We start from the raw sequence: 10,660 nt of genomic DNA on the forward strand, positions 1-10,660 counted from the left end.
TTACAAAGCAGCACATGGCTTGGGCACACTGAATTAATGTAATCATAGAGAGTTACGTATGTTCATCCAGTTCTGTCTACTCTGACTGGTAGGGGTCCTCCACTCAGAGTTCTTCTTAAGCAGGGGGAGCCAGGGATCAAAACTGGATTCTTCTGCATGAAAAACATGTGCTGTGCCACTGAGCCTTGACATATAGTGTTTTTTTAAATAAAAAAATGTTAGATAGGGGTTTGGGGGGTTGAAGTTATTATAAACTCTTGCGGGAAAGGCAAGATAGCTCGGAAGGTGACAAAATAAACAAGGTATCCTACACAAATAAACAAGGATTTCTTGGTACCCAAATGTTCCCGTCTGGAGGAGCATTTCCCTGCATTGTTTCACTCAGCCTAGCACTATGTGATGTCTTCCTCAAAGAGTTCTGTTGCAAAGTAGGCACAGTGTTTTCGAGAGCTCCGCTGTTGACAAGCTGACGTCTCTGCCTGGGCTGGAACAACTTCAGCTCTTTGTCGTGGTAAAGCTGAATTACATGGGCAAGCATTTCCCCCGGTCCTAACACAGCTTCATAATGCTTTCATACACAGAAAACAGAATTATTCAGCAATGACTTCACGAATATGATTTGGTTCCTAGCCACTTGTGCACTTAATTATTCTTCAAAACAGATGTTCAACAAGAGCTGACAAAACAAAGAAAAAGGACCACCAACCAAATGTTTCCACAAGTAGAGCTTTTAACTTGGCTTCACAATAATTCACCCACCCAGTCCCAACAGGGGATTCTCTTTCAAATAGATTCAATTGCTGAAATTGTAGTCTAATTCAATGAAAGCCCACTTGCTCCAAGTCATATTCGTCCATAGTCCACACCACACCATTGCCTTCGCTTATTTAATATGAGACCTAACATGTCCTAATATTTCATTTTAATGTTTGTTTCTTGCAGGTCATCTCCATAATTCAGCTGCTGTGGTTGATTCCCTGTATGATCTTTTTGGACTTTCTAGACACATGAGGGGCTCAAACATGTATTTCCTCCTCACGGAACAGCCTTTGTTGGGAATACAGCTACATGGGGAAATGATCTAATACAGTGCATGTAACCTCAAAGCTGCATTTCTGTAATGCACCCTATGCAGAGCTGTCCTGAAGATTGGTCCCAAAGCTACAGCTGGTGCAGAATACCAGGGTTAGGCTGCTGTTAGGAGTGACCTATTGTCAGCATGTAACACTGCTGTTAAGAGGTCTATGCTGGCTGCCAATTTAGCTACTGTGCCAAGTTGGTGTATAAATTCTTCATCTGTCTAGAACAGGGGTCAGCAAGCTTTATTTTGTCTGGGCCGGATTGGTCCCTCAGAGATCCCTCTGTGGGCTGGATCTCTCGCGCGCATGAGCGCCCATGATTTCCAGCATCTGCACATGTGTGCCCGCGATTTTCGGAGTCTGCGTCTGTGCAGGTGTGATTTCCGGTATCTGCGGGTGCCCCAGAAGTGAGTCCCTGTGCCACGCTGTGCTGGTTTAGAGCAGCACGCGAGCGGGCACCTCGGTTCAGGGGCTGCTTATGGGCCGGTCAAACGACCTCCACGGGCTGCTTCTGGCCCATGGGTCTTAGGTTGGTGACCCCTGGTCTAGGACCCATTTGCCCTATTTACCTGTCTTTTCTCATGTCCTCCTGCTTGAACCCTTAGGCCATCATGTGAGACCTTGAACACTTGGGTCATTAAGTGAGTTTACCCTCAAGACCATATCTTCTCTCTCTGCCTCAGTTTTCTTCCCTCAGAGAGCCCCTCTCTAGGACCACAATACCTCCTCTCTGCCATCTGTTTCTGTTTCCCCTCAGGACCAAACAATCTCCCCTCTTCATGTCTCGGTTTCCCTCCCAAAGACCACAATGCTTCTTCCTTCCTCAGCTTCTGAACCTAGAAAAGAGTCACATATTAAAAAATAATACGTCATAATAACATATACAATCCATAAAGCCTTAGTCTAAAAATGTTATAACAATATTACAATAGCAGTCAAAAAAATCCCAGCAGAATAAAGCAGTATAAATATTTTTAAAAGAATTTTTTGTTAATGGATAGTTATACACAGAGTATTAAAATGTCAATTAAAAGCAGTTTGAAAGCGGGGGGAGTCATCCATGGCAATCTAAAACTCATAAGAATAAACTCTAATTATCTTGGAGGTTTTTTGGGCCTGTAGCTTAGTGTCTGAGACTATGCTATGTGTACACATCATATAAAACACCCCATTTTCAATCCCTGGAATTTCTATTCTAAACAAGGAAATATAACAAGAGAGCTTTATATGACCAGATTGCTTTACCAGCTCAAATCATTCAAGAACAAGAATCAGTACAGTACATAATAATTCCAACTGAAGCTTTTGCTGTCAGGCCTCATCCCACATTTTCTGATATAGAATTCACTGTTTCCCTGCAGGCTGACCAGTGAGGGTCCCTCTGAGCTTTAGCCAAGTCCTTACCTCTCCCTTACTACTTTGTAAATATGGCCTATAATCATTCTGTGACTGGGGCCTTCTATGCAGACATGAGCTCCTCTCTTTCGAGCAGTAGATTAATTTGATATTAGGCTGTGCTTAGCTCTAATTTCATGTGAAACATTCCCACCAGCATGGATCAAAATTTACATCAGGAGTTGATTTCCCAACAGCAAAGGCATTTCTCAGTGATGAGGTAGTTGTTCATTTCCTACAGAGCCATCAAATTAATTGGGCTGAATGAGAAACTGAATGGATTTTGGTCTGAATCTTGCAGTTGTTCTTACTCTTTTAAAACTAAATGAAATGCTTGTAGTCTGAGACAGACACCAGGTAATATGAAATTAATCTCATTTCTTCCAGTAATCCGGAAAGCCCAGTATAGAGCTAGAAGCAGAGAGTGGCCTAATGCCGATGGATTCCCATTACAAAAATGAGCTTGCATGAGCCTTAAACTTACATGGCTCCCATCAGTGGCTCATTTAGATCATTCTAGACTCTGGATTTCATGGTCTTGTGAGTGGTGCTCTCTAGATTGCCAAGTGCATTTTTTCTCTGTCTTCAAAACGTACTAATCCAGCCCTGTTGTGTTTGCCTCCCTTCTAAGTGTTGTTGTGAGGAGCCGTAGACTTATGCCCCCCTGGGTCCAGCCCTCATGGTCTACCACCCATCCCCACTGATCCATCTCCCACCAAAACTCCTCCCTATGTGCAAGGAGAAGATGAAAGGCTTTCACTTTTCAGCAAACTACGGTTCCCTATTACAACTGAAGTCGGGGTTCTATGGTTTATCCTAACTAGCTAATAAATAAGTTTGATGCAGTTTGATGCTGGTTTGCTAACCAGAGTTAGAAGAAACCACAGTTCCTTGAGTTCAGGCAATGAACAAAGAACTATACCTTGTTGCAAAGCGGAAGCCTTTGATCTCTACACCATCATAGATCCAGCCATGGCAGCACAAGTCTGCATGCTTCCTATATCTGACTACATAAGGTTTGTGAGCAGGATTGCAACTGACATACAGCACAACAATATGTGCCTGTCCCTAAGCACAGCATGCAACTGTAGCTGTGTCAATGAATGCACTCTATGCCTTGTTGCAACTCTCAAAGTTTGAGGTAGCAGAAACAAGTCAAATGTGTTATTCATACAAGTAACAAAGCTAATCTGTTATGCATTTCAGCTCACAAAAAAAGAAACCCTCCTTGATCTCTGAAGAAATCAGCTGATGTGTGTGGACCATTTGGTCTCATTCCTGCTGCCTCCACATGTAGTTCTCCCTATGAGCATTATTAGTATTCTTAATGCCAACCAGCTGTTCTTAAACAAGCCAGCTGTACAGCTGAGCTCAATGGATTTGATGTGATTTTCTTTTTTAGAATGACAAGGTTTTGCCATATGGTCTGCCTCTTGATTATGCACACTATAAAAATGTATTTCGGAATGACATGTAAAAAGCAAGATGATAGTAATGGAACTGCCTGTGTGTCCTTTTTCACAATGCATTTTTTCATCTGTCATTCATAAATCATCAAGGAAAGTTTTCCCAATCAAGCAGTTTCCCCATAGGCTAATTTTCCCCCTTTATTCATTTTCAGTCAGTGTCAAAAATGGTCAGATGTTCTTCATTCTCCCACCACCCAGTAGCACTCTAGGAATTAATTCCTTCAGCCAGCCCAGTTCAACGACACAATGACCGGAAGGACAGGTGGGTTCACACCAAGGGTTGCCAAACACTACATAACATGGAGTCCAAAAAGTACCTGGGAACAGCAGGTAAAAGCCACCCATAAGTAGAAGCACTAGGGCTTTTTATCAGCAGGAACTCAACGGAACTCAAGTCCAGCACCTCTCAGGTGGGCACCATTGGCATTCTAACAGAACAAGGGAGGCGTGAGTCCCGGCACCTCTTTTTCTAGAAAAGTAGAACTGAGAAGCGCATTTGGAATTACTAGTCAGAGTGGGACTCCTGCCATGTAGGTTGAAAATGGAATTGCCTAGCCTGGCTTATATAGCCAAACGTTTCTTTATTTTATTTATAAAATTGATGTTATGGTGGAAAACATTTGGAAAAACTAATAAAAATTATTATAAAAAAGGGGGGAAATCAAACCTGCATGTTAAAAAGAAGAAGAAAGAAATGGAATTGCCAGTGCCCTGAACTGAGGGCATCTCATAATGTGTCATTGCTTTCAGAGAGACACTTCGGGCTAAAACATGGCAGCTAGGGTATTTATTTTTTAAAGGATGGGAAGTTTAAAATGTAGCTCTTGAGCCAACTCATTGAATAAACCATAATTAACAATTTTACAATAATTTTATGCCAATTTTTAAAAACACGCATCTCACTGTACTCATCCACCTATCCCTGCCCTCCTAGCAAATGAACAGCATGGATTTTATGATGACTCATGGGCTAACTCCAAATGAAGGCCTCCAGCACAGGACCTGGGAAAGCATTTATTTATTGCCTTGTGAAATGGATGCAGTAGCCTCATCTGCTTCAGGATGTTGGCAAGGGTGAAGCAACAGTCAACCCTGATTGCCCACTCAGGAAGGAAGGAAGGAAGGAACATTGGGGTCTTGGTGTTACAAAAGATTAAAATAGGTCTGAAAATAATCTAAAATTCCTCACTTTTAACCCTTGGTGTCACAGCTGTTTGTGACGGAGATTTGTTCTGTTTTCCTGACTGGAAATAGTGATTGTAGTGCCATCATCACCTGTCCAGCAAAGCCAGCAAAAGGCATTAGCAGATATCATCATCTAAAAGCTACATGCCCTCAAAGAATCCTGGGAACTATAGTTTGTTAAGACTGTTGGGATTTGTAGCTCTATGAGGGGTAAATTACAGGCCCCATGATACTTGAGGGGAATCTATGACTGTTAAAGTGGTATAAATGTGCTTTACATGTATGCTGGGATTGTTAATGAAATATTTCTGTCTTTAAGAATGCTGCTGTGTTTTGTGAGTTCAGGGCAAAAATGTCCATTTCTGCTGAAGCGCCCAAGAGTGCACTTAATATCGTGTCAAGAATGATACAAAAATAGCAGCTCACACCGGCCCTGAAAAGCTGCAAGACAGTTGGCCCCTTACATTGTGACTTTTACCTCAGAGCAACTCGTAAAAAATAATGTTGTTGACATTTGAGGAAAAAGCAGGTTTCCTGTTTGAACTCTGACAGGTATCGGAAGATGTGAGTAATGTCAAATCTTGGGTTTGCTTTAAAGGCAGTCTGTGGTCATGGGTTTCTCACATTTGTTGTGTGCCAAGCAGCTTTGAACTGCTTGCAGTACTTTGTCAAAAAAAACACAAACAACAAAAAAACCTCTTGGAGATTCTTATCGAGAAGAGAGACAGGATCCGTTATGACATATGTGCAGTTGTGAACAGGTTACTGGAGATCAAAACCGTTCTATATTACAGGCTTCGCTTGCTGTAAAATGTGGTAGATGTACCTGATACCCCCGAGCAAACGTTGTATTTCACTGTGTTTGGCCGGAAAGGGATGCTTTTATGAGACCAAGCTTTTATGTTTATTTTCATTTAATATTATTTTTCTGAATCAGAGGTTAACACTTTTGACAAAAAAGAAACCAGTCCAGGAGGTTCCTTGTGAATTGTTTTTTTTAAAAAAAATATATATATAAGAGCAGTTTTAGCATGTGTTTACTTTTCTTTTTTCTGAGCAAGTCTGAGCCCTCGATGCCCAGTCGAAATTAGGCAGGCACAATCTCTAAGTTTCAGGCAACGGGTTAAAATAGCTTTACTTCAAGAGGCTCTTGAATAATAAAATAAAAATAATATTTTTATTTAATTTATATGCCGCCCATCTTGCTGGGTTTTCCCAGCCACTATGGGTGGCTTACAACATATATAAAAACACAACAAAGCATCAAACATTAAAAAACAAAATATCCTATAAGAGCAACAAACAAACAAATCAATAGAAACCAATAATAACAACAATAACAATAATAACAAATAAACAGTTTACAGTTATACCAAAATTAAAATAACCGCCAGGCCCAACTAAACATTTAACCAACATCAACCCAGCAAAAACAAAACAGATGAACCAACATTAGAACTGTTTGAAACATTTAAAAACATTTTAGCCAGTTGCTCCAGCACCATGAACGTTGTTCTAGTGTTCTGCTGTGAAATGTTTTAATCTGCGTAAGCCACTATGTAAACCACTTTGAGACACATGATGAAAAAGAGGGTGTACTTTTCTTAAATAAATAAAAACATGTCTGGTGCTATTTGGCACTGCTACCTAAGGACTGGTCCAATGTCTTTTTCTACCTGAGGTGAAAACAGGGCTGGATTTAGGTTTGATGAGGCCCTAAGCTACTGAAGTTAATGGGGCCTTTTATATGTCCAGCTGTCCTTTGTCAACAACAAATGGTCGCTGTTTTGTGTGTTGAATATATGCTATATGGTAATTCATGGACCTAATAGGTATCTAAAGCCATTTGCATATAACAAGATATGTATTTTATCAAAGTAATTGTTGAACTGAAATACAATTAAGAATTTTGGAAATGTACATCCAGTTGTTCTTTTTCCTTTAATTTTTTTTGGGGGGCCCAAGAGAGTGGGGCCCTAAGCTATATCTTGTTTAGCTTATATGTAAATCCGGCATTGGGTGAAAGACTAGCTAGTGTTTCCCATTCCTCATATGAAAACTGATGAGACTTCCAGTAGAATCTTACTTCAACAATGGAGAAGGGAAAGATTCTCCCATCACAACTGAATAGAGCAGGCCCAGGGCTAGCCATGTGGCAAAAACACCCCTGTCCACTAACACCTGACTGCTGCTCCTTGCCGCTGCAGCATCATTCTACCAAATGGTAGGGCCGGTGCAAGCTAGAATCATGAAAAAAGAATCATAGGTTCTTTTTTTAGAAATGCATCTACATTATTATTAACCTATTTATTAAACGCCTTCTACACAATCATCCCAAGCTGATATAGAATAAAAAGAGCAAAAAACCCAGTTAAAAACCCAGTGGATACATTTAAAACAAAACTGAAATAATACAAAGCAGACACTTGTGGCAAAGACCCATTTATCCAGCAGAGAAAGACTGTCAGAATAAAAATGTTCAATTGTTTCCACAAAGTGCAGATACTGGGCGCCTTGACAACAGTGATACTGTTTTACAGAAGAGGCAGCCATATTCAAATCCCTGATCTGAGTTACTGCAGAGCAGACTTCTGAGGTCTTTGGAACTTGCAGGAGACACTCTCTCACTGACCACAGTGATCTTCCTCATACATAAGGGATAAGCTGGTCTCTCAAGTAACCTGGTTCTTAGGTGTATAGGACCTTATATGTTAGTACCAACACCTTAAAATTGGCCCTGTGGCAGATTGTCAGCCAGTGAAAATCCTGCAAGCAAAACATTGTATGCTTATGGTAGTTTGTCCCCACAATCAACCTAGCCACCTCTTGACTGAGTGATATAGACTGAAGAGCAGGAAGTGACCAAATAGTTGATGGAAGAAACTCACAGCATTGTTTAAAATTATATTATTACCGGTATTTTTTCTTTGTATTGAGTAACATTTATTTTAATTCTCCGCAACAGTAAATGTAAGGGTGTCCCTGATCTGTAATTGAAGTGCTCCTGTTCTGACTTTCGTCCGGCTGGTATGTGGTTGCTGACCATGACTTGACACTTTTATTGTAACTAGTTTTACAATGTGATCTAGTTCTTAAAAGCCCTCTGCTCTAGCCTTCATTTCAATAGCAGAATACGACAATATTCAGTGCCATCAAGTTCCCCAAACCTGTGATTGTATGTAAATATAACCTTCATGCCATTCTACATAATAAACACTAAGATGGGTGATTGAGATGGGTGATGGTGCTTTAAAATGAATTTAAAACAATTCTTTTCAAACAAAACTGTTGAAATGGCTCATTAAAATGTGCTGCTCCTTTGATGCTCAAGTTATCGATGTGCAAGCAACTGTACTTCATATTCAAAGGAGAACACAGGGCTTTGCTGTGACATCCATATTGATCACCTTCTCTTTGTTAGAATGTGTTACCCTGTAATAAAGCCAGGTGTGCTCATTCTCTACAGAGGATTTGAATATTTATGCACCATCAGATTGGCCCTGATTTGCACCGAGACTCGTCATACAGAGGTGCCTTGTGCATGGCACTAGAACTCGGTTATTAGGAGTTGTTTGTGCTTCACAATGTGAACAATTACGCCTTAGAAAAATACAACCTCATTTCACCTTATATTAGCAGTCCTCATTTTCCAAGCACTGCCTAGAATAAAAGGTTAATTAGGACTTACGCTTTTTTACAACAAAATTAAAATAGCTATTTTAAAGAAGCAATTCTATGCAAATTTACTCAGAAATAAGACCCACTGTGTTCAGTGTTGACTATTCGCATTTAAACTCCTGAGAACACAATAGAATTTCCTTATAGACATACACAGGATTGCTCTCAATTAGAGTTGTTTATGTATAGTTGAGGCTCCAATCCTTAATGCACTTCCCAGAAGGTAAGTTCTATTGACCTCAGTGGGATATATTTTAGTAACCATACTTAGGATTGTAGTGCACATGTTAAGCAAGTATGCTGTGGGGATGATACAAAACTGTACATCGTGTTAAAATAATTTATTGAAACCGATTGATTCATCAGTGTTTAATCACTAGTAAACCATCCATAAAATGAACACACTTTTTTAATCTCATTCTTCTGTGAAAGGTTTCATTTTTTACAATAACCCAAACAAATGAGATTTTTTAAAGCCATGCTGACAGCATTCAAAGACATTAGATTATTGAATAAAAATACTGAAGGTATACATTTCAAACAAACATTCTTTATTCCAAGGATGGGGGAACCTGTGGCCCTCGAAAGGTTGTTGGACTCCTTCTCCCATCACCCTCAACCACCATGGCCAGTACTCAGGGATGATGGGAGTTGTAGTCCAACAACCTCTCAAGGTCCACAGGTTCCCCATCTTTGCTGTATTCAAATTATCTGAAATTTCCTTTAGTCATAGATCCGCTGTCATTATCTGCCTCTTCAGTTTCAAAATATAGCAGCTCTAGTGTTGCAGATTTCTGACTAGCATGATGTTGGGAAAGATGGAGGGCACAAGGAGAAGGGGACGACAGAGGACGAGATGGTTGGACAGTGTTCTCGAAGCTACCAGCATGAGTTTGATCAAACTGCGGGAGGCAGTGGAAGACAGGAGTGCCTGGCGTGCTCTGGTCCAGGGGGTCACGAAGAGTCGGACATGACTAAACGACTAAACAACAACAACAACAACAAAGGCCCGGATTCAGAAATTCTTGCAAGAAATGTTAAGCACTGCATTATGGTCTACAGGTCCCCTGTTGAAAGGGAAATGGGGAGCTAGTAGATTCAGTCTCTCAACCCCTATCCCCACCAACAGGTGATGTGCATGTGTTGAGCAACAGCCCCAGTCAAGCAGCAGAAGCTACATGTGAAGACCTACATGCTGATCAGCTGTGCACTAATGGATGGATATAGCATACACAGCACCGTATTGCATATACATGACTCAGTTCAATGCTGGACTTACGTCTTGATTGGTTTGGTGCTGTAAATTCTGCTGTCACCACATCTATTTCGATAAAGGAGGGCATGATAGATCAATATGCTTAGTATGCTAAAGTTACATGGAAATTGTTCAGTACATTTCATACAGCAGTGGGAGGTGCATGCCATTTTGATGTTTCTATTTTCAGTTACCTGCTAGCAAACTTGTAGTGGAATATAGATAGGGATCTTAGGTATAACTGTACCTGTGGTGAAAGGGTTTGCAGATTTGTACCTAGATAAAGACAGAATGGAAACATCTGTCAATTGTAACTTCACTCTACAGCAAGACAGTTCAGCACAGATATTGCTTTAAAGATACTAGTCGTTTTACTCTTCTGGAGACAAAGTTTTAAAAGTAAAAAAAATCCTGTTAATTTATCCAATTTTGGGATAATCAAACATTTTTTAAAAAAACAATGCACATTTGTATTCACATGTATTGAACACCCCGATACTAAAGATTTTAAAGTTAAAATCTATTTTGAAAAACTATCTCCAAGTTTGGGAGCTATATCTCAATTTTCAAAAAATCCAAAATTGGGACTATGCCCCCAA

At 40.3% G+C, this 10,660-nt stretch overlaps 1 long non-coding RNA gene across 1 annotated transcript; it reads right to left on the minus strand.

The window, feature by feature from the left end:
• Window positions 1-1,538: 1,538 nt before the first annotated feature.
• Window positions 1,539-7,281, minus strand: LOC310700876. The gene is made up of 3 exons (XR_014522884.1): window positions 7,215-7,281; window positions 5,133-5,218; window positions 1,539-1,915 (listed from the first exon to the last, which is right to left on the minus strand). It is a non-coding gene; the product is annotated as an uncharacterized lncRNA (long non-coding RNA).
• Between the last annotated feature and the right edge of the window lie 3,379 nt (window positions 7,282-10,660).

This window comes from Podarcis liolepis (assembly GCF_965112155.1).
Source record: "Podarcis liolepis genome assembly, chromosome: 2".
NCBI classification, from domain to species: Eukaryota; Metazoa; Chordata; class Lepidosauria; order Squamata; family Lacertidae; genus Podarcis; species Podarcis liolepis.